Genomic DNA, 24530 nt, shown 5'->3' on the forward strand with positions numbered 1-24530 from the left:
AGCACTGGGGTCCTGACCAGCAGGATCCCAGTGACACATAACAACCATACTGAAAACATAGTGTTTTCACTATGAGCACTGAGGCCTGGCTATCAGGATCCCAGTGAGACAGTGAAAACAGTGACAAACACCCTGACATACACTCACAAACAGGCCAAAAGTGGGGGTAACAAGGCTAGAAAGAGGCTACCTTCTCACACCCCCCCCCCCCAAACGAAGGACAATAAGGCTAACCTTGGCCAGTTGAGACTTTATTGTCTAAGTGGTGATAAGTAGAGAGTAGCTCTGCAATAGACTGGTTACTCCCTTTATCATCCACTATATGGTTACTTCCCTGTGGGGATGTAAACCACCCTGTTTGAAGTTTTTTAGCTAAGCAACAATGTGAAGATGTATTTTCAGAGTTTCTATCAGTAAGTTTTAGTTTAGAACAGTGGGAATTGTCCACTGAACCTATTTGTAGGGATGGAAATGCCAGACAGGGATGCTGTCTCAGAAAAGCCATAGCTGGGCAAAAACTTTGTCCATCTGGCTGGAAGAGAGAACAGGGATGCTGTTTCTCTTGAGTTGGAGCAGGGCAGGGATGCTGTCCTATGAGCTCCACACTAGGGCAGGGATGCTGTCCTAAGTGTTGTGAGGTAGTGCAGGGTTTCTGCACTAACGTTTCTCTGGGAGGGTTGGAGGGGTGCTCCATGTTAACTAAAATGGTGCTGTTTTTCTCACCAATGTTAGTTATCCCACAGAGAGGTACTTCCACCTCAGGGAGTCCAGCTTTGCTAGCTGATGATTCCCTTGGAACAGGTGCCACCCCAGGAGAGGTTTCTCCCACCATAGGAATAGTATCCTGAATGGTAGGGTGGTTAGGGGATACTGTGATACCCTTTTTACCTGTTGATGGAGAGGGATCCTGAGTTTTCAGGCCTTCTCTCCTTTGCTTTTTCATTTCACTTGAAATGAGAGGGAACAATTCCTCAGGGATGCCCAGCATGGCTGTATGGGCATAAAACTCTACATCAGCCCAACCTGAGGCCTCTAGGTCATTACCTAAGAGACAGTCTACAGGTAAGCTAGGTGATACCACCACCTGCTTAGGGCCAGTAACTCCACCCCAACTAAACTGAATTATAGCTAAGGGAAGAAACTTAGTGGAGTTATGGACATCAATAATCTTATACTGTTGTCCAATGATGTGTTGATCAGGGTGCACTAGGTTTTCAGTCACCAAAGTGAAACTGGCACCTGTGTCCCTGTAGGCCAAGGCCTCAACACCATTTATTGAAACTGTCTGCCTGTACTTATCCATTGTAAGGGGACAAGCAGCCAGTGTGGCAAGGCCAGTGCCACTAGGTGTGACAGAAACTGTCTTGGGACTGACTACCCCAGTTTCTACTATGGACCCATAAGTGAACCCAACTACACCTTTTGCTTGACTGTTGCCAGCAGTCCCACCACTAGTACCACTACTGCTAGGGGCACTAGAGCTTGATGTATTAGTGGTGGTAGGCTCAGGGGGTTTACCTGGACAGGACTTTTCCCCTGGCCTATGGCCTCTATTTTTACACACAAAGCACCAAGGCTTTTTAATGTGTGCAGGTTGGGAAGAAGAGGAAGAATTTGTTTTATCCCCACCCTCTGAAGAGTGTTTAAGATTTGAAGTGGGATCTTTGGTTTTACCCTTATCCCCATGCTTATCTTGAGATTTTTCACCATCTTTCTTCTTATTGCCATCCTTGTCACCCCTGTATGAACTTTTCTGTTCACCCTTGTTCTGACCCATTTGTCTGCCTTCTTTCCCAATTCTTGGGGAGAGGTCAGATCAGAGTCTACCAGGTACTGGTGCAACAAATCAGACACACAATTATTAAGTATATGCTCTCTCAGGATTGTGTTATACAGGCTTTCATAATCAGTAACTTTACTGCCATGTAACCACCCCTCCAAGGCCTTCACTGAATGGTCAATGAAATCAACCCAGTCTTGTGAAGACTCCTTTTTGGTCTCTCTGAACTTTATCCTGTACTGTTCAGTGGTTAAGCCATAACCATCCAGGAGTGCATTCTTAAGAACTGTATAATTATTGGCATCATTTTCTTTCACAGTAAGGAGCCTATCCCTACCTTTTCCACTAAATGATAGCCATAGGATAGCAGCCCACTGCCTTTGAGGGACATCCTGTACAACACAGGCCCTCTCAAGTGCAGCAAACCACTTGTTAATGTCATCCCCCTCCTTATAAGGGGGAACTATCTTGTGCAGATTCCTGGAATCATGCTCTTTTGCAGGATGACTATGGGGAATACTGCTGCTGCCAACATGGGTATCTAAACCCAACTTCTGTTTTTCCTTCTCTAATTCAAAAGACTGTCTATCCAAATCCAGCTGTTGCTTTTTAAGCTTCAGTCTGGTTTGTTCCACCCTCAACTTATTGAGTTCCCTCTCTAACATTCTGTCATCAGGGTTGGTGGGGGGGACATTCCTAGATACAGAGGTATGATGGGGATGAACAGAAGGAGACCTGTCCCTTACAGAAGCCACCCTAACAGCTTGGTTAACAGAAACATTACTACCAGTATGGTGAGAATAAATGCTTTTGCTATGATGTGAGACAACACTATTTGTTTGTTGAGGCTCATCATCATTACCATCTATGCTAGATTGTCTAGTAATAGGCAGGCTAGGAAGTTTCTTTCCTGAATCTTTTCCTGGGGGAGTCCCTGAATCAGATTGGGAACTATTAGGTACTTTTTCAACAGATGGGGCACCTATGGCCTTATCCTGTACTCTAAGCATGTTAATTAACAGTTCCAAGGAAGGATTTTTCCCTACACTCAAACCTCTCTCTATACAGAGACTCCTTGCTCTTTTCCAGCTAAGGTTGTCATATGCAAGTTCGGACAGATCACCATTTTGGCCTGTGCCAGACATTTTTAGAGAGAGTTAAAGTGATAGCAAAAGAGAAAAAAGTTTTCAGAACTTTTTGGAAAGACAGAAAAAAAAACTTTTTAAACTTTTAAGAACTTTTTGAAAGTTTAGAAGTACTTTTCAGCACTTAGAAAAGAGTGAAAAGAGGAAATGCAAAACTTTTTGGCTACGTGTATATACACTGACCTTGTTTTGTATATTTTTCTCTTATGAAAAGTACAATGACAAGAGTGGTAAGTAGTCTCAAGCACTTATCCCACCACTGCACAACCAATGTAGGAGGCTGGACTGGCTTGTAGTGAGTACCAAGGGGTACTTGCACCTTGCACCAGGCCCAGTTATCCCTTATTAGTGTATAGGGTGTCTAGCAGCTTAGGCTGATACATAATGGTAGCTTAGCAGAGCAGCTTAGGCTGAACTAGGAGACGTGTGAAGCTACTACAGTACCACCTAGTGTCATATGCACAATATCATAAGAAAACACAATACACAGTTATACTAAAAATAAAGGTACTTTATTTTTATGACAATATGCCAAAGTATCTTAGAGTGTACCCTCAGTGAGAGGATAGGAAATATACACAAGATATATATACACAATAGCAAAAATATGCAGTATAGTCTTAGAAAACAATGCAAACAATGTATAGTTACAATAGGATGCAATGGGGAAACATAGGGATAGGGGCAACACAAACCATATACTCCAAAAGTGGAATACGAACCACGAATGGACCCCAAACCTATGTGACCTTGTAGAGGGTCGCTGGGACTATTAGAAAATAGTGAGAGTTAGAAAAATAACCCTCCCCAAGACCCTGAAAAGTGAGTGCAAAGTGCACTGAAGTTCCCCTAAGGACAAAGTAGTCGTGTTAGAGGAATAATGCAGGAAAGACACAAACCAGCAATGCAACAACTGTGGATTTCCAATCTAGGGTACCTGTGGAACAAGGGGACCAAGTCCAAAAGTCACAAGCAAGTCGGAGATGGGCAGATGCCCAGGAAATGCCAGCTGCGGGTGCAAAGAAGCTTCTACTGGACAGAAGAAGCTGAGGTTTCTGCAGGAACGAAAAGGGCTAGAGACTTCCCCTTTGGTGGACGGATCCCTATCGCCGTGGAGAGTCGTGCAGAAGTGTTTTCCCGCTGAAAGAACGCCAAAAAGCCTTGCTAGCTGCAAATCGTGCGTTTAGCGTTTTTGGACGCTGCTGGGGCCCAGGAGGGACCAGGAGGTCGCAAATTGGACCTGAAAAGAGAGGGGACGTCGAGCAAGACAAAGAGCCCTCACTGAAGCAGGTAGCACCCGGACAAGTGCCAGAAACAGGCACTACGAGGATGCATGAAACGGTGCTCGCCGAAGTTGCACAAAGGAGTCCCACGTCGCCGGAGACCAACTTAGAAAGTCGTGCAATGCAGGTTAGAGTGCCGTGGACCCAGGCTTGGCTGTGCACAAAGGATTTCCGCCGGAAGTGCACAGGGGCCGGAGTAGCTGCAAAGTCGCGGTTCCCAGCAATGCAGCCCAGCGAGGTGAGGCAAGGACTTACCTCCACCAAACTTGGGCTGAAGAGTCACTGGACTGTGGGGGTCACTTGGACAGAGTCACTGGATTCGAGGGACCTCGCTCGTCGTGCTGAGATGAGACCCAAGGGACCGGTAATGCAGCTTTTTGGTGCCTGCGGTTGCAGGGGGAAGATTCCATCGACCCACAGGAGATTTCTTCGGAGCTTCTGGCGCAGAGAGGAGGCAGGCTACCCCCACAGCATGCACAAGCAGGAAACCAGTCGAGAAGGCGGCAGGATCAGCGTTACAGAGTTGCAGTAGTCGTCTTTGCTACTATGTTGCAGGTTTGCAGGCTTCCAGCGCGGTCAGCAGTCGTTTCCTTATCAGAAGGTGAAGAGAGAGATGCAGAGGAACTCGGATGAGCTCTTGCATTCGTTATCTGAAGTTTCCCCAGAGACAGAGACCCTAAATAGCCAGAAAAGAGGGTTTGGCTACCTAGGAGAGAGGATAGGCTAGCAACACCTGAAGGAGCCTATCACAAGGAGTCTCTGACGTCACCTGGTGGCACTGGCCACTCAGAGCAGTCCAGTGTGCCAGCAGCACCTCTGTTTCCAAGATGGCAGAGGTCTGGAGCACACTGGAGGAGCTCTGGACACCTCCCAGGGGAGGTGCAGGTCAGGGGAGTGGTCACTCCCCTTTCCTTTGTCCAGTTTCGCACCAGAGCAGGGGCTAAGGGGTCCCTGAACCGGTGTAGACTGGCTTATGCAGAATTGGGCACATCTGTGCCCAACAAAGCATTTCCAGAGGCTGGGGGAGGCTACTCCTCCCCTGCCTTCACACCATTTTCCAAAGGGAGAGGGTGTCACACCCTCTCTCAGAGGAAGTTCTTTGTTCTGCCATCCTGGGCCAGGCCTGGCTGGACCCCAGGAGGGCAGCTGCCTGTCTGAGGGGTTGGCAGCAGCAGCAGCTGCAGTGAAACCCCAGGAAGGGCAGTCTGGCAGTACCAGGGTCTGTGCTACAGACCACTGGGATCATGGGATTGTGCCAACTATGCCAGGATGGCATAGAGGGGGCAATTCCATGATCATAGACATGTTACATGGCCATATTCGGAGTTACCATTGTGAAGCTACATATAGGTAGTGACCTATATGTAGTGCACGCGTGTAATGGTGTCCCCGCACTCACAAAGTTCAGGGAATTGGCTCTGAACAATGTGGGGGCACCTTGGCTAGTGCCAGGGTGCCCTCACACTAAGTAACTTTGCACCTAACCTTTACCAGGTAAAGGTTAGACATATAGGTGACTTATAAGTTACTTAAGTGCAGTGTAAAATGGCTGTGAAATAACGTGGACGTTATTTCACTCAGGCTGCAGTGGCAGGCCTGTGTAAGATTTGTCAGAGCTCCCTATGGGTGGCAAAAGAAATGCTGCAGCCCATAGGGATCTCCTGGAACCCCAATACCCTGGGTACCTCAGTACCATATACTAGGGAATTATAAGGGTGTTCCAGTAAGCCAATGTAAATTGGTAAAAATGGTCACTAGCCTGTTAGTGACAATTTGGAAGTAATGAGAGAGCATAACCACTGAGGTTCTGGTTAGCAGAGCCTCAGTGAGACAGTTAAGCACCACACAGGGAACATATACATGCACACCTATGAGCACTGGGGCCCTGTGTGACAGGGTCCCAGTGACACATACATATAGGCCACAAACCTATGAGCACTGGGGTCCTGACCAGCAGGATCCCAGTGACACATAACAACCATACTGAAAACATAGTGTTTTCACTATGAGCACTGAGGCCTGGCTATCAGGATCCCAGTGAGACAGTGAAAACAGTGACAAACACCCTGACATACACTCACAAACAGGCCAAAAGTGGGGGTAACAAGGCTAGAAAGAGGCTACCTTCTCACACCCTTAAGGAATTCTGCACCAACTGTACACCTTATCCAGGAATTTGAAACTGAACAAAAATTGGCTGTCCTCGTGAAGAGGTATCGAAAAGAAGGCTTGTGACAGGTCTATAACGGTGAACCATTCAGCATCACACGGAACCTGAAACATGATCACTGTTGGAATTGGCACTATGGGGCAACATTTTACCACAATCTCGTTTATTTTCCTCAAATCTTGCACAATTCGGACTTTCCCACAGGGCTTTTTCAGACCCATTATCGGAGAGTTACATGGACTGCTCAAAACTTCTTTCAGGACTCCCTGTTTCAGAAAATCTGCAATTATTTGTGACACTTCAATAAGAACATCTTGTGCCATATGATATTGTGGCACCTGGGGAAACACTGCATTTGGCTTCACTTGTACTTTAACTGGTTCCACACCTTTTATTAGTCCCACTTCCTTTCCTGTCAGATCCCACACTTTCTCTGTCACAGTTCCCTGTAACTCGACAGGTAGGTCAATCATTGTAAGCATCGGAAACAAAGTAATCAAAGGATAATCCTCATTTGCCGTCCCTGTCTCTTCCTCTGAGAACTGACCTTTATCTCCTTCATCATCACTATTTGTCTGTACTTCAATTCCATCATTGGAACAGGTAATCAAACATTTTGTCTTGCACAGTAAGTCCCTTCCAAAATAGGGATACCGGACTTGAATCACAGACTACAAACCTATGCAGTCCCTGGAAATTGCCGATCTCAACTTGCACTGGATCTGTAATCATATTTGTCAGATACTGGTTTGCTACTCCGACTACCCTTATAGTACGCCCCGAAAGTGGTAGTTTCGGAACCTCCGCACTTCTGACTGTAGAGCGTGTGGCTCCGGTATCGACCAAAAATGAAACTTTGTAACCCATTACCTTCCCCTCCACATAGGGACCCCTCTGGTCTACCTCTAGGGATGCTGCAAGCCTGCACTCTTCACTATCTGAGCTGTCATCCGACCATTCTCCATTCATGCCATTTTCACCTCGTAATGGGAATTGCTGTACTGTATTATTTTGACTCATTACCTGGCCTGTGACCTTTTGAGGAAGCATCACCTGTTGCTGTCCCATCGGAGCCCTTGGTAATTACATTTGCTGTCTAGGTACCATGGGAACCTGCTGTTGTACTTGCTGCATTTGTACTGGCTTAACACCGGCATTTGCATCTGCTGCATGGGCTGTACCCCTTGCATCTGTACCAGGTTATTTTGAAAATTCGGATTTTGGTGTCTCAGTTTTGGACCTCTTACATTTTGCAATGTACCGACATTAGTGCTTTGTTGAATGACACCATCCTGCACCACATTCGGGCACTCCCGTTTCCAGTGCCCCACACCCCCGCACGCGTGACATGGTGGCATCTTTTTCATCCCTTGTGCATCATTTTGAACCACAACGGTATTCAAGTCTGGACCGCGATTCACAAACCCTCGGCCACGAACTCTCAGTTGCGCCTGAAACACACCATTCATTTGCGGTTGCTGCTGTATCATCTGTTGAATTCCATTTCCCTGTATTCCTGCCTGTGCAGCCCTTATCTGCATCACCATCACTTTTTCCTTCAGCTTTTTCTGCTTCAGCTCAATTTCGTCACTACAATATTTCGCGTACTGCAACACCTCATCAATCGGCTTCGCTTGCCAACAAATCAACTGATTCTTAATCATCTGACTAACCTCTGGTCTCAGCCCTTCAACAAATCTGAACACAAGATGGTTCATATCTTTCAGCTCGATGGTCTCAGTACCACTGTAATGTTTAAATGCCTTTAACAACCTCTCATAATAAGCATGTATAGATTCCTTAACCTCTTGTGAGGTTTGGTCAATTTTCTGCCAATCAGTCACTTTCGGCGACACCTTTTGCTTCAAAAATTCAATCACTTTATGATACTTCATCACCTCCTCAGAGGGAGCTCCGGTCACCTTATCCCTTGCCAGTTCCTTCGTCGGCCAGTCTACCCCTCTCTTACACTCAAGCCACAAATCAGGCGAAACAATGATCTCAAACAAGGTATTCAAGTCTTCCCAGAGACACTTTGCAAGTTTCACGAACCTGTCTGTTTGCTGATACCACTCGATCGGTTTCTCCCTCAATCTGGGATAATCATTAGTGAAAGATAGGATGTCTCCTCTGGTCCACGGCACATGGACTAAAACGCCACCAGCTGTTTCTCTCATGGGTAGTATTTTTACCGATTCTGTATCGGGTGAGGCTTTGGTCTGACCTGACCCTGGACTGTCACCTTTTTCCTTATCTCTTTTCTTTGCCCATCTGCCTTCCCATTTTTCTAATGCACCTCAAATTTGCGCAGTTTGCAATAGTTCTTTTAAATGCGCCTTCATTCCGGCAGACTTCATGTGCTCAAAATCTTTCGAATCAAAGTCTAATCTGTAGCTTCTTTTCAAATGTTTAGTGCTCTCAATGTCGATATTGTATTTGTCTGCCAGGTTTGCTAATCTCTGATGCACCTTGCCCACTTCTTTGGTAATCTTGGGGCACAGGAATCTCAATTCTGCTTCAGTGTATGACTCCAATCTGTCTACCCCCAAGGTCTCGTCCACTAGTTCAGCAGCTTCCACTCCCAGTCTTACAAAATTTAGGTAGTCATCTTGCCCTACCTTTTCCGGTTCCACTGCAGTCACTGTAGTCTTTTGTGAAGTATAAGTCTTTTCTAGCCATTCATTCAGCTGTTGCACTGTAAAACCCTGCAGTGAAATGTTCCCTGCATGTATCATTGGCGACTGTGAGGTGTTCGTACTTATTGTCTGTGGAGTTAAAACTCCTAACCCTGCCTGACGCATTGCTTCCAAGGGTGCTTCTACTGGACTAAGGTTCATTAAGGACCTCGGCTTTTCAACTGCTTGTTCTCCTGGGGCCCTTATCTGGGGAGTTCCTATAGACCCTCCTCTTATCGCATCTTGGGTCATTACTCCCTGATCACATACGCCAGATTTGCCCTGTGCATATAATGGCACTGGAGGACCAACAGTGATTGGTAGTGATATTGCAGCAGGTGTCTGACCTGGTCCCAAACTTCGTGGAGCAGTAACTCCATAAGTCTGTTCCAAAGAACCCGGGACCGGTACTAATGGAGGACCAGCTACTGGGTTGTACCCTGGTATCAATTGTGGTTGCGGCTGGGAAAGCAATTCCGGAGTTGACTCAATCTGCACTAACTTCGATTTTGTATATATCGGGTATGACGGCACTATCAGATTTGTAATAGTCTCAGGTACTGGGACGTCTGGATAGATTCTGTGTATCTGTGGTGGAGGTTGCAACTGTATCTGCATGTCTGGTGCAGTGGGCACACTGACACCATTCTGTATCGAAGCCATATCACTAGTCTGTACTTTATCAGTAACTCCCTTCTCCTGCGTCTGGTTCCCAGGACCCACGCTAGTCCTTGGAACACTATCGCTCACCGCATAAGGTGGCGGGCGATCATGTAATAATCGGTCCATGAGTTCTTCATCGTCTGAATCGTCTTCCTCTTCCCAAGGTCTCTTATTCTCTTTAGGCTTACTAGAGTCCTTATCTGTTTTACAGGAGGCTTTCTTTCCTTGTGACTCTTCTCCCTGAGCTATTGCTGTTAACAATTTTAATCCGTCGACAATCCCCCGTCTCCACATTTTATTCTCGTTATCCCACCTAGCTTCTGCATAAGATTTTTCTGCCCTTTTTAGCCTTCTCTGGAACCTTTCTTGTCTATGTTTAAGAGCCATCAAATCCCAAATCGCTAGAGCCTCATATTGAGCTGGCCTTGGAGCTGGTTTTTGTGTACTTAACATCCACCTTAAATTCTCTAATACCTTCGGATTGAACATCCCATGTTCTGGGAAAGCCAAGCATCCCTCTTTCTCTGTTAATTTGCGCCACTGTTTCATCCATAAACAAGGCGCGACACCCTTCTCCTCCATAACCATGTAAGCTGGAGTACCCTCAGGCGGTGTAGGCTCCCCATCAGTTGCCATAATATATGCTTCTCCTTTCAGAGCGCTCTTAAATGCCTTGACAAAATTCATTTTTACGTTTTTCTGTTGTTTGTACTTAGTTCCCAGGACACTCTTCACCCACCTTTCTCAACCTATTGCCTCTCACGGACGGCAGCCAATCCATGCGCGACCTCTCTTGACAACTGACCTATCTCAGCGCGGCACCACTGACGTCACACTCACACACTGCAGCTGACAAAGTCTTGCGGCTCGTCCGCCCCTCACTGAATCCACACAAACGAATGCAATATTATTGCGAGCACCTTTAATGACAACACAAATCTGCCGGTTTACTACAGAAAGGGTAACACATTCGCTTCAGAACTTTACATAGATTTCACTTGAAGCCTCAGCCGCTACTCTTTCCTTCTCAGCTCCCGCATACGCAAGCAGAATTCGACCCGCAAATTCTACTCTTGACTTGTCAATGGTTCGTCCTAGTGCACTTTAGAACTTGCCAAATCTCCATCGAAGGTTTCACACATACGATTTTTGACTCAAACTTGACTTGTCAACCACGCCCAATTGACCTATTAAACCGTACAGATTACAACATAAACCCAAGTGTCTCCTACACTTGTCAATATACTCTGGAGTCTTAGACCACGATGGGTCCGTACAAAACAACCAACCACGTGGATAATTTTTTAGCACAAAGCGCCACACTCATGTGAAGTACGCCGACTTCTCTACTGTCATACTGCGGAGTACACACACTCCTACTAAAACAACATTTACCTGGCCTAGATACACACAAACTTCACCGATCACCTGCAGAGAGGCATAAGCTGAGCAAGCGCAAATACCTTATACCACACACACTATGACGCCGAGAACATCCCCAGCTCACTTAGGCAGGCTCCGAGATCCCGGGAAAGTCATGGTGAATTTAGAAACACATCATACCTCCAATTTGCATTATCACAGAAAAACAAATTAAACAATGATTCTCCGTCCTAGGGCCCCAAAGGGCCAAACTGTCGCTCTGCTACCAGAACTGTTAACGCGTCCTTTTATGTTAATTTATTACACATTAGGACTCGTTTTAGGCCAATGAATCTTTTGACCCAGTTGAGAGACACCGTAGGACAAGATAGCTAATCAATATGTCAATTAATATATCAATTATGTCATCAATATTTACCACAACAATACATTTCACTTTAGTCAGAGTCATTAATCAAATTGGCGACACAACCATGGCCTTTCAGCCATGAATAACCACACCAGTTTAATAGAATTTCATGGGTTTTATTCCCTATTAGTTACAATCTAAGATTAAATGGCGTCAATCTCAAACCCAAGAAACACAACAGCATAGTTACGATATGGCAACTGTGATAAGATTTCAATAAGGCAAAAATCATAAACATTAGACTATAACATGGCGTGAACATAGATCAGAATATAGCAGAGTATTGATATCACGTCAGTTCAACAAAGCATTGTCTCAGTCGTTTGTCTGTTTGCGTCAATTTGATGATCACCTGTCCTAACCACTAATTAGCATTGGCATGTTGGGCTTCATGCAAACAATTTAGAACACCAATTTAGAAAACATCTAGCTATGGTCCCTTTCAAAAGGAAGCAGTTGGTACCTAGAAAGGAAAAGCAAATAGACAAATTACAATTGCATTGTCATAATTACCCTCCAAAGATTAGGTCAGCGCACAGGTTCAGTCTTCATCTTCAGGACATCAGTCAAATCTTCATCAGTCAGGATCTTAACTAAAGGGCGAAAAGGAACACTTCCCTCATAAGAGGAAAGTGTAAAAGGGCAGTCTAAGGGCAAGGATGATTTCTAATAAGTCTCAAGTCACCAAACAGAGTGACAGAGTTTCTGGATAAAATCAATAGCATTCCCTAACTAATTCTCTCGACCTTTCTGTGACATGAGTTTTTATCCCTTTTTCGTAGTACATTCCCCCAAAATTCTATTGGACATCCACTATACCCCACTATATTTAACCTATCAAATTTAACATTTGGTAATCCCAATTGTCACCCTACACTATTTCACGAGTTTTTGATTGGTCTTCACAATTGACGTCTTCAGAGGTGGAACATCCGGCGTTACTTCATTCCTTGGCATGTCTTTTGGGTCAGCAGATTCATTGTCCATTGGTCTAAGTGACCTTGTACATTTCATTAATCTACATTTGTTTCAATTTACTCATAACTTTTAAACCAAGGCACCGAATATGCGCTTAGGAATGGATTTAACATGGTTACATTCATCTTCCAAGTTCTGAAGAAAAGAACATTTGCAGGGTCATGGCCCTTGCGAGTCAGCACACTGGAAAAACCGAAAAATGCATTTAATATGAGAGCCAGGCAGCTAAACTGCAGCTCACGCTAACTTAAGGCCTATAAGGTTTTCGATACAGATTCAACAGTATGGATGTTAATATAAACTTAATTGAACATAACATAAACACTTTATTCATCACTATTAGTTTGCGTATACATTGGTGGCCACTCTTCGTGGTCATAATTCAGGTGCGCGTTTAAGCAAATCCCTATTATTATAGTTTTCTATGCAGCATCATCACACATTAATATATAAACATTTCATTTTAATATAGGTTATGTAGGCTACGCTCTCCGAGTACCACAATACATGTTTTGGGAATGCCCATTCATTCCACTGTCAAATGCGAAAGACAGGACAGGAATGTCTCTTGCATTGTGTACACGTGTGCCTCTGCCCTGAATGCTCCACTGTGAGTATCTGGTAGCTTGGTTTTTGAATTTTTGGCCTAAGCCTCATGCTAATCTAGCATGTGTGCAAAGGCTTAAGTCTGTCCCTTAAAGTGAGTCAATCCTAAACCTGTCCTGGGCCAGAAGGAGCTCACTAAGTGTACTCTCTTTAGTGACAGCAAGCTACTGTCTCTGTCAAGAGTACTGTGATGCAGAGCCATGGTAGGAGAATACTGTGTTTCAGTGATCATACAGTCGTGACCAGACGTTTTCATCTGCATCACTTTTGTGGTGGCTTACTGGCCCGCTTATATAAAGTGCTGCTGCTACAAACAAAACCCTGATCTTTACACTAACAACCCAGGTCAGGAGTGCCTGTATGTAGGTGTAGTCCCTACGACACCTGCACTGTGTGGGTCTGAGCAAACCAGAGTGAAGGACGCCTGTGGGTTCCATGTTGGAAACCCCTGACATGTTCATGTGCACAAGATAGAGATGGGGTTATTTTCTCAGACAGTGGAAGTGTATTGTTGATATTCCTGAGACTGGAGGAAGGGAACACATACACTGAAGTCAGAAAGAGGAACTAGGGTTCCCCTTAATAGTTCAATAGGTTCCTTTTTCTGCAAATAGCTGTGGATTAGTCTTCATGAAGTACAACCATTTGGTTTAAGATCAGACTACAGTCTCTGTTCGGAATGTGAAAAGTCCATTAGAAGAGACCAATCTTTTGCCTCTCTTCCTGATCATTGTTAGTGTGTATATTGATAGTAAGGTGCAAAATGCTCATAACTGTTTGAGCCTCTGCTGTGGCTGCTCTAGCTTGTAGATGATCATGCTGTGAGGAGCATCATGCTAGACAGAGGCTGGATCTGGAAGTCACATGGAGAAGGGCACATGAAAAAAGAACTGTCCAACACCAGTTCTGAAAGTGCCAACTGTAAATGCACATCTCCTGTCTGTGATATCTGTCTAAAAGTGGGAGCTTTTGACCCACTTGTTGTTTCAGTTCCAAGGTCTCCCTTGCCAAGGTTTCACAACCAGGACTAGTGGCTGCAAGACAGCAGTTTCCCAGGGGAAAGGGGACATGCCTGGAATCTGATATGAAGGAACAATGGTCTCTTTGCCCTGTAATGCTTGGAGGTGACCTGCCTGAAGGAATAGGGAAGGAGTGAGTCACCCAAAGGAGGAACTAACTCCCACTTTGGTCCAGAATGGTTGAATACAGAGCCGATAATCTGTCCACACAAGAGTCACAAATAAATGACCGAAGTGCTTGGTCTTGGAGCCTATCACCTGATCTGAGGTGGAAGATACTCCTAAAATGTGAAGCACCTAAAAGTGGCTTAACTGTGGTCACATGAGACCAAAAGGAGCTTACACTGCAGCCTCAACTTTTGCAGGTCTGTACAGCTGAGCCAATGACTTACCAATCTCCAGCAGACTCACTGTGTGTCTGGAAACGGACCACCAATCTGAAGACGGCCACGCTTCTACCTGCAGCTTCCACCAGACTCTTCTACATGGCACTGCATCTGCTCCTAGGTTCGGAGCCCTGGGTTGGTGCCCTGCAGCCGGAGTATCTTTGCACGCCGAGAGGAAAATATGGACTGAAGCCCACAAGGCTTAGCAAGTCCTACTAGTGAAACCCACATTTGTAAGAGATCTAAGGCTGAGAGACTGAGCACACAATTCTGTTTGATGGAAGGGTAGCAGTCCACTTGTGCTTGAGACCTTCTCTAGAAGTACACAAACACTAGAGGGGAGTGAAGTGAAGTTGAGGAGAACAGAGGGAGGCGGTTTATCCTCACCCATAAGAGAGTATTCCTGCACCAGAGACTCTGATTCCCTGAGTTTTGTAATGGTTAGTAATATGTCATAAAGTGTTTTATAGTGCCTCTCTTTCATAAAGATAAGCACTGGGCTGGACAACTAAGCTAATACACTGTTGGGTGTTATTTTTGTGCTAAACCTATTGTACCCACCACACTAACCTCCCTGAGAGGCCTGTGTCTAATTCACTAATTGTTGTTTCTACCACTGGGAGTCACATTTTAAAGGGATTGTACTTGGCCCTAGTTGGACTGACCCTGGGAGATCAAAGGCAAGTGACCTGAGCCCCCGTAGATGAGGCCCAGTAGCCACTGCTTAAACCATGGCCCTCCAAATGAGGTCTGACAATGGAATCCTCTAATCCTACTCAAGACGTTTTCAATATTGTTAACAATTTATCCAATTTATGTATCTGGCTGCTGGACCTCTCCTCTATCTTCCTTGGATCTACAAACTGTCATTCTGACTTATTTTCATTCAAATATCTCTGATATATTTCCCTTTTTCCTTTCAGAATGCTAAGTCCATTTACCTCCTTTTCTGAAATCCAGTTTTCCTAAGTCTTCATTAAATAGTTTTCTTTTGGCCACTCATGATGTATGTATTTATCTCGAAAATGCCTTTTATTTCATGTGGTTCTCCACTGGATCCCTGCCCCAATCACATTATGAATTTTTTGGCAAATTGATTAACTTCAACACTAATTTATCTGTGTAATCTTTCTTCCGTGACTGAGTTCCAGAATTAAGGAAAAAGTCCCAAGTCATCCTATTGTTAAAAAACCTGCTGCCAACCAAGAGAATCACAAGGCCATTTCTCTACTCCCTTTTGCTGCCAAAATTTGTCAAAGAATGGCTGAACATCCATGTCTCCACCCATCTAAAATGCACCTCATGTTTTGACGCACATCATTTGGATTTTAAACCTTGTAATGGAACAGAAACTGTTACAATGCAGTATCCGATGAACTTCACGTATCCTTAGACAAGCAATCCTCTGTGGCTCTTGTTCTACTCATTCTCTCTGTGGCCTTTGGCACAGTCTTCCACTCAATTCTACAACAACAATTTCAAATCAATTGCAGGGTTCCTCAGGCTGAGCTCTAAGCCCCATCCTTTCAACCTGTATCTGATGATCTTAGCTTTTTCTACATATGCGGATGATACCCAACTCCTTTTAGTTAGGTTAGAGGGAATCCTCCTGCTCCTTCAAATCAAATTCAAGGAGTGCAAAATTGCTGTTATCTCCTGGATTCACTCGAACTCCATGATCTGATTTTTTTCTAAAAAGGAAATTATTTTTGACTTTGCTTCCTAATGGAGTTCAAGCTTGTAACCTCCTGAATTAATCCAGTTCTAGTCCTTTTGATTCTGTACAGAATTGTGGGTTATATTTGATTCTCCCCTATCAATCAAATCCAGAAAGCAACTTTTATATGTTTTCTGCTCAGGAAGATTCTGCCTCTTCTTCCCTTTGACTCTACAAAGACAGTGGTTCACTTGTGTCTGCTTTCAAGTCTAAATTATTGTAGCTTGTTCTGTCTGGAACTGTCACAATATCTGATTCACTGCCTCCTGATCATTCAAAATTCTGCAGCCCACTTATTTTGGGCTTGAATAAGAGATCCATAAGTCCTACCTATCTGCATTGCTTACATAGGCTCCCTTTGAAGCAATATTGTCTCTTTTAGCCAATTTTCCATTTTTGAGCCATACACTCTGTCCATCCAGATGCCTTGCCTCCTTTTCTGCTCTTCTAGTTAGTGGTCCCAAATGTATAAGAGTAGGAAGGGTGCCAAAGCTTTTGTTTACCTAACAACTTAAGTTTGAAATTCCTTGATTCTATGCATTTGTTCTGCCGACTTTTTAATACTTATCTGTTCTCTTCCATCTAAGAGGTGTTTCCTCTTTGTCAGCCCTCTTACCTAATCGACTTTTTAATAATCATCTGTTCTCTTTTATCTAAGATATATTTCCTCTTTGTCAGCCCTCTTACCTGATAGCCAAATCTTGAAACTCCTTGACTCTACGCATTTGTTTGGCTGACTCATATAAACACCTGAAAACCTATCTGTTCTCTTCCATCTAAGATATATTTCCTCTTTGTCAACCCTCTTAACACCCGGTCACTGGGTAACAGTGCTCTTTAGAAATGTTTCACCAACCTGTGTGCTTGCTACTAAATATTGTTTTAACAAATTCTTAAATATAGCTCATTGCTGTTTTTTTTTACAATTCTGCTAAGACCTTATCCCAATACTAATGCTCTACAAAAATGAGGGCTCTAAGGCTAATTTGAAGTTAGCGTGCTGCTGACAGTGTCGCTTCTGAGAAGCAAATTATTTGCTACCGAGTTTAGACTTATCATGGTCCTCGGCCAAGCTATTTAGCTCATGTCATACTATCTTGCAAACTTCACTGACCTCGGATAGTTACTACGCAATCTGATATCTTGAAAAGTTGGAGCCTTGAAAAATTCAGGTTTGACGAAACACGTGTCGGCTGTTGCTTTCTGAATATATCTGGCTACTTGACATCAAACTTACTTCTGCCTTACTGAAACAAGTGATCTGTCTTTCCGAGATGATATAGAGGAATAAAGTGAAATCTTCACACACCCGTGATGTGCTGTGGTTTCTTTTCTTCTTATACACGGACTGTGGCCTTGACAGGCTACAACCTGCACACCCTGTGGCTGGGCGACAAACCGCTTGGGCACTCCGTCCTTCAATAGAGACTTTATTTACATGGACTTTCTATTTATATGCTAGCCTACAACTCTGGAAGTGCGCACCATCTCTACACAGCCACTCTGTTTGTTGTTATTTTATGTTTATGAATGTAATGAATTAAACAAGACTTCTGATTATATCAGGATGTTGAATATCTGGTTCAATTGATACAAGGCTGTGATTATTTAATATGGCTGGTTACATCTGGGCCCTCGTGTAATTTCTGATCATGACAGGGTTATGATAAAGCTTAACATTATACTCAGGTTTGGAAAGTTTTAAAAAAGCTTAACATTATACCCTGGTTTGGATTTTAACAAGGCTCTGAATATACCACACTTCAAATTATACCAGGGACTGGGAATTCTTGGCAATTCCAGGTGTCTCAATATGTAGAACTCTCTTTATGCTCTGTTTTCACTCAGGTTCCCCTTTTGTCAGTATTCTCATTGGGCCACATGTGCGAAATATAGGTTTTGCGACTCGCAAATTGTGAGTCAAAGCGTCTTGCAATTAGCGAGTCGTAAAACCTTATGTCCAACAGTGTCAATGACAGTTTGCGATTCGCAAGGGGGTCGCAAATGACCTACCTCACGAATATTCATGAGGTAGGTCGCAATTTGCCACCCCATTGGGAATGGCCGCCTTCACAGGGATGGTGGCCTGCTGGAGAAAGACGACCACCATGTCTGTGACTGCTTTTTAAATAAAGCAGTTTTTTTTTTTTTTTTTATGCAGCCCCTTTTCTTCAACGGAAAACAAGATGCATTTCAAAAACAAAAAATGAAAAAATATTTTCGCTGCCATTCACAAAGGGGAAGGGGTCCCATGGGGACCACTTCCCGTTTGCGAATGAGTTAGCACCAGTTTGAAACTGGTGCTAACTGCGATTGTTTTGCAACCGCATTCACGGTCACAAAACAATCATACATGGGACTGCGACTAGCAATTAGGAAGGGAACACCCCTTCCTAATTGCGACTCGCAAACTCTTTTTGCGATTCGGTAAATAGATTACCGAATCGCAAAAATGGGTCTGTACATCCCAAATTGCATTTTGCACGTTGCAAACGGCCCGAATCACCGTTTGCGACTTTTAAAATGCTTCGTACATGTGGCCCATAATGTCATAGATGTAAATAATCAAGCGAGTCAGGCGTCTGTTCGCTTGACGAGCAAGATAAGTACTAATTTGCATAAGACGGGCCTTTCTCTGAAGTGGCACAGCGGGCGAAAAACTGGGGGTCAGAATGCTACTTCGAACTACTGCCAGTGGTTGGACTATTTGGAAACATTCCACTCATCACCTTTTGTGTGGTATGTTTCTCGGGACCCCTGGTTAATCCCCCCAAACCTCACCTCATGCCCACAAATATAGAATCACGGGGTCAGGACTTAAACCTTGGATGGACAAATGAACTGAGCAAAATTGTTGTTTGCATTTTCGCTCCAACACACATTGCAAATCAAAAAACGGCGACGTGCTCAGGCAGGACTGATATAATTTATCTTTAACTGTAAGCGTGCAAGTTAATTGAAATTCATCAAACGGATGCCGACGCTAATGTTAGCAGCCAACTCGGTCTGTGGCCACAGAATGGGGTGTGAGGTTGCTATTCCCAGCTCACGCCATCTGGGGCTAGTTACACGGTGTTGCATTGCATCCCGTGGAGTCCGATTGCAGTGAGGTAGAGGTCATAGTACCTCATTTTTGCAGATAGGAAATTCAGTTAGTTACCATCCCGCTAAAATAACAAGCTTCTCAGTGGATCAGGATTCAACATTATCAGAATGTTTTCGAACTTAATTTCCTTTCACAGAAAACACCATTCACAGCCACTTCAACTCAAGACAGGGATAACGGGGAGGAGGATATGGCTTGCGGGAAAAATAGGACCTGCATCCGCACTGGACAAGTTGCTCCTGACGGTCTAATTACCTGACGCGGACCTTACTTTAATTTACTACCTAGCATCAATCAAGTAATTTGGAAGTATCCTGTATCGGTTCTGCAAAACACCGCTCCAGTGATTTACTGCCATTTTCTCTTAGCTGCTGGTAGGCTTGGTTTCCTTTCAAGCTTAGAAGCAGGGGTCAATATCAGTAGGAAGTGCTCGCCTTGACTCGACTGCACATTTGTTGCTGTCATTCCAGCTCGCCCATAGTATACGAGTAGCAACAGGAAGTGCCCTCGTGCACACCGCCATATCTGCTAATTGATTTTAGGGGCCTGTCCAAGAGAGCCTAGTTCATCATATCAGGAGTCTTATATGCTGCTCACTGTCAAAGGTAATTCAATTACAGGTGCAGAAGTGTGACTAACTGTCCACTACTAACTGCTTTTCCATCTGCCACGAAGGGATCTTTTCTTCCAGTTATCTCTCTGGTACAGCATGATGGGACAATAGCTGAAGCATTTAGCCTGCTTAATATTGCACAACCAGCCACAATGTTTTATCTCTTAATGTATTCTGCGTTCTGACCATGGCACAAAAAATGCAATTACCTCTATTTCAACATTGTTGTACTAGGCATGAAAGAAAAACATAATTAAAAGTCGATGAAGTGTAACTTACCATTTAAAGTTTAGAATACTCATTACTATACCGTGCGTTACACAGCAGTGTAATTCACGTTTTAACTTTAAGAACTAAGGGGCAGATGTAGAAAGCCTTTTGCACGTCGCAAACTGCGAAAAACGCAGTTTGCGACGTGCAAAAGGCCTAACGCGATGCACAACCTCAAATTGCGAGTCGGTACCGACTTGCAATTTGAGGCTGCGACTCGCAAATAGGAAGGTGTGTTCCATTCCTATTTGCGACCGCATCGCCATGCTGAGTTGCTTTGTGACCGCGAATGCGGTCGCAAACCAACTCGCAGTTACCACCCACTTGAAGTGGGTGGTAACTCATTCGCAAAAGGGAAGGGGTCCCCATGGAACCCCTTCCCCTTTGTGAATGACAAAAAAAATGTTTTTTCAGAGCAGGCAGTGGTTCTATGGACCACTGCCTACTCTGAAAAAACCGAAACCAAATGGTTTCGGAAGTTTTTCTTTTTGCAACTCGTTTTCCTTTAAGGAAAACGGGCTGCAAAAAGAAAAAAAAAACTGCTTTATTAATAAAGCAGTCACAGATATGGAGGTCTGCTGTCTCCAGCAGGCCACCATCCCTGTGTGTGCATGGACTCGCTATGGGGTCGCAAAATGCGACCCACCTCATTAATATTCATGAGGTGGGTCTTTGCGACCCCATAGCGAGTCGCAGAAGGTGTCTCAGACACCTTTCTGCATGCACTTTTGCGAGGTGCAATTTGCCAGTCGGTCAGACTCGCAAATTTTTCCCTACCTACATCTGGCCCTAAAGCTCTAGTCGGGGATGAACTATACAGTGGTCAAACAGAATTACACATATAGGACCCTCGCCACAACGTATCTGCAGTTGGAAAATTATTGCTTTAGAAAATGGCATTGACAAACAAGTCATGCAAGCTTTAAAGTCCAGTAGAGGCTGGTGAAATATGGAAGTGGTGCGAAGCAAATAATCACCACGGATTGCATTTGGTGGCCAATCAAAGAGAGGAAGCCTCACTTTCTCCCTCCAAGAAAAGTTTGAAAAAAACACAGAAACGAACAGTGCATTGTGTAAAACAAATTAATTAAATGTGGCTTTTAGCCACTGATTGTATAAGCACCTCTGAAGCAACTCGCATTAAGGGACAGATTTACAAGGCACTATCGCCACTGGAATGTCGCTTTTTGCGATGCTCTGGTGGCGCTAACCACAGCTCAATATTTACAAGGAGGTGTAACACCACCCTCTGACGCAGTTTTCTGTGTCAGATGAGCGTGCAGAGGGTGTTGCAGTGGGCATTCCATCACAACACCCATTGTTTTTGACACTACCCCAGATTTACAAGAAATCATAAATCTGTTGCAGCACCAACAACGAACACCACCCCAAGGGTGGGATTAGCATGGCAAAACAAGGAGGAATGCTTTTATTCCTCCTCGTTTTTTGCTTTTTCTATGTGTGCTGAATACTGCAGCACACATAAAAGAAGCCACATGCCATGGATGATTGTTTATGTGCAGGAACATGTCCCTTCCTGCACATAAACAATAATTCAAAAATGATGATTTGGTACTTCTATGCACACATAAAAGTGTCAAATCGCACTGTAGATTCTGTATGTGCAGGAAGGAATACCATCCTGCACATAAACAATCACTCCCCACAACGCAGAAACCCTTGCACTATGGTGCAAGAATGCCTGCGTTGGCGCAGGCAGCCTAATTTAGCACCGGCACAGGGGGAAACACAGAGCTGTGCTGTATTCTTGTAAATGCCGCGCATCCCTGCAGTTCAAAACTGGTGCAGCGTGGCACTCGTTGATTTTGGCGTGTTACTGCGCTGTGTCAGTTCTTGTAAATCTGGCCCAAGTATTTTAGTAAATTTATGGTCTGTCAATCAAGCAAGCTCATTGTGTGCCAGATTGTGTGAGCGCAGAGAATTCTTTAATATTTTTCTACATATATTCCTGTGTGTGATTTAATATATAAAATGTACTAACAGTAGAAATTAATGTGACACAAAAATGTGCTTTTTGATTGGCCACCATCGAGTGAAAGGCCTGCACATGCACTCTGAAAATAATGTACTAATGTTGTATTAGGATGTTAATCCCTTTAAGAAATGGTTTTATGTTTAGTTTAATAGCTGAAATAATATGATTATTTCTTGTTTTCTGCTTGGCCTGAAGCTGAACAAAGCCACAGCAAGAAGTTATCTTACTTCCGAAATTCTAGCTAAAGTATCAATTGTATGTGCCCATGTTGAATAACAAACTTCTTTTGTTTGAATCATAATCTTGCTCAGTGTGTTGTGTAGCCATTTTAGGTGAAGCTCCATGCACATTATTTTAGCATACTAGGCCTGCGGCTGTGCACTTTCACCTAGATATATTTTATTCAGCTTTGCTTTATTATTCTTACAATAGCCACTTTTGCGGTCTTGTTTTAGTTCTCTCTATCTAGGTGTTTTTGCCTAGGCCAGCACTATGTTCTTAAACAAAACATTCTTGCTCACTCTGTGCTTCTTTCAAGGCTGCAGTTAGATAGGTTGCCGGTGAACATGGTACAAGGTTTTTCTCTGACATTCATAGAAAAACACACATCCTTACATAGGGACATTTTCTCAGAACATCCGCTGTTTTATTGTAAAAACACTTCCCAGTTCCTTACACGTTAGAGGGAGATTCCAGCCAGAGAACCACGATTGTATGCTGATTGCTGAACGCTTCGCTACAGCTGCTTATGCTGACTTCAGGCCTTTGCTCAGGTGTGGGGAATGATGTCTTCCCAGGGGAACCTGAAGGGCAGAATTAGAGCTTAACATACTGTGCTCTATTGTAGCCTAACAATGAGAGATCTGTACATTCTTATTTGTCTTTTGTTTTTCAGGTACCAACTGCTACTGTTTGAACCCCTTCGCTGCCAGGCCTTTCCCCCCTCAGGTGCCAGGCCTTTTTTTGGTTATTTGGGGAAGTTTGCGCTTAGGCCCTCATAACCTTTTGTCCGCATAAGCTACCCACGCCAAATTTGTGTCCTTTTTTTCCAACACCCTATGGATTCTAGAGGTACCCAGAGTTTGTGAGTTCCCCTAAAGGAGACCAAGAAATTAGCCAAAATACAGCAAATTATTTTTTCTTTTTAAATGGGAAAAAGGGCTGCAGAAGAAGGCTTGTGTTTTTTTCCCTGAAAATGGCATCAACAAAGACTTTACAATGCTAATATCATCATCTTCCCAGCTTTCACGAGCAGGCAGACTTGAATCAGAAAACCCAATTTTTCAACACAGTTTTGGCATTTTTCTGGGACATACCCCATTTGTACTATTTTTAGTGCTTTCAGTCTTCTTCCAGTTAGTGACAGAAATGGGTGTGAAACCAATGCTGGATCCAAGAAAGATAAACATTTCTGAAAAGTACACATTTTTTTAAATTTAGTAAGGGGTAATTTGTGTAGATCCTACAAGGTTTTCCTACAGAAAATAACAGCTGAAATAAAAAAAAATATTGAAATTGAGGTGAAAAAAACAGCACTTTTTCTCCACGTTTTACTCTGTAACTTTTTCCTGCGATGTCAGATTTTTTAAAGCAATAAACCGTTACGTCTGCTGGACTCTTCTGGTTGTGGGGAGATATATAGGGCTTGTAGGCTCATCATGAACCCTAGGAACCCACAAACAATAAATGAGCTGCACCTTGCAATGTGTTTTCATTCTATACCGGATATACAGCAATTCATTTGCTGAAATATAAAGAGTGAAAAATAGGTATCACAAAAACCTTTGTATTTCCAAAATGGGCACAAGATAAGGTGTTGAGAAGCATTGGTTATTTGCACATCTCTGAATTCCTGGGTGCCCATACTAGCAGGTGAATTACAGAGCATTTCTCAAATAGATGTCTTTTTTTCATTTCTCAAATAGATGTCTTTTTTTCACACTGTCTTACATTTGAAAGTAAAAAATGTAGAGAAAGGCAATGGGCAATAACACTTGGTTTGCTATTCTGTGTTCCCCCAAGTCTCCCAATAAAAATGGTACCTCACTTGCATGGGTAGGCCTAATGATCGCGTCAGGAAGTGCAACATGGACACATCACATTTTTACATTGAAATCTGGGAATTGCGTTTTGACAGCCGGAGGAAGGGGCAGGGCCCGAAAGCCCCTTTAAGGATTTGTTCGCGCTCCCGCCCTGCGGGAAGCGCGTTTTGACAGCCGGAGGAAGGGGCAGGGCCAGAGAGCCCCTTTAAGGATTTGTTCGCGCTCCTGCCTCGCGTGACGCGCGCAGGCGGCGCCCTGGTGAAGCCTGGGCCAAGGGCGGGCCCGTCCT

At 44.0% G+C, this 24530-nt stretch overlaps 1 long non-coding RNA gene across 1 annotated transcript in view; it reads left to right on the forward strand.

The window, feature by feature from the left end:
- The window catches only part of LOC138258832 (uncharacterized), a 49066-nt gene extending 25279 nt beyond the window's left edge, over window positions 1–23787 (forward strand). Inside the window, exon 3 of the long non-coding RNA XR_011198587.1 lies at window positions 23095–23787. This is a non-coding gene — a long non-coding RNA (uncharacterized lncRNA). The remainder of the gene's footprint in view (window positions 1–23094) is intronic.
- Window positions 23788–24530: the final 743 nt, after the last annotated feature.

The sequence above is a fragment of the Pleurodeles waltl genome, chromosome 2_1 (genome assembly GCF_031143425.1).
Source record: "Pleurodeles waltl isolate 20211129_DDA chromosome 2_1, aPleWal1.hap1.20221129, whole genome shotgun sequence".
NCBI lineage: Eukaryota > Metazoa > Chordata > Amphibia > Caudata > Salamandridae > Pleurodeles > Pleurodeles waltl.